Source organism: Apis dorsata, unplaced genomic scaffold (genome assembly GCF_000469605.1).
Source record: "Apis dorsata unplaced genomic scaffold, Apis dorsata 1.3 scaffold_73, whole genome shotgun sequence".
Taxonomy (NCBI): Eukaryota; Metazoa; Arthropoda; class Insecta; order Hymenoptera; family Apidae; genus Apis; species Apis dorsata.
The window spans coordinates 1,114,924-1,115,615 of record NW_006263371.1 but is presented as its reverse complement, the minus strand read 5'-3'; the positions used below and the strand labels follow the sequence as shown (position 1 = coordinate 1,115,615).

Below are 692 nucleotides of genomic sequence, written 5' to 3'. Positions count from 1 at the left end.
CCTCTCCCCCTCAAAGGCCCCCTGGCCTCTTTGTGCCCTTCGGCTCTCTCCTTCCCTCCCTTTTCCCGTATCGGGCACACCGTCGTGCGATGAGTGTGAGCCGTGTGTGATGTGGTATTTCCAGGAGAACGTTAATTAATAATTTAATCGAAGAGGCTGCTCCGGTCCTGCAGCCTCCGGATCTGCTGCCTCTCTAATTAAAACCGACCCCCGCATGACGAACACGCTATTACACGCGTATGTGTGTGTGTGTGTGTGTGTGTGTGTGTGTTGGAGGGGTGGCCAGACGCGCACACTTTTGGGGAAAATAAGAGAGAGAGAGGAGGGGGGGGAAAGGGTTCTGGTTAGAGAGTCCAGTAGCGGACACTGGCCCACCCCCGCGCGGCGTTCATTGATCCGTCCGTTGAAATCTGACGTTTCCATCGGTGGGGGGATCGTTGGTTTCGGGGAAGCAGGTGGTTTCGAAATTGTAAAGAGGCTCCCTTTTAGGGAGCGACGACGGGTCGATTAACCCCTATTCAGATTTTTATGATATATATATATGTATATATGGATTTCTCGCGAGATATTTTGAATTATATAATTTTCTAACGTTAGAGATTAATTTTCGAAAATATTCCTTGGATTAATAATAAACAATAGAATTCAATTTAAAAGAGACTCGTTCTGATTCCTGTCCTCTTAAAAAATCA

At 47.4% G+C, this 692-nt stretch overlaps 1 protein-coding gene across 20 annotated transcripts in view; it reads right to left on the bottom strand.

Moving 5' to 3' along the window:
* LOC102680558 (polypyrimidine tract-binding protein 2) overlaps positions 1-692 on the bottom strand; it is a 503,794-nt gene that overhangs the window by 215,946 nt on the left and 287,156 nt on the right. The gene's annotated exons all lie outside the window — the stretch shown is intronic.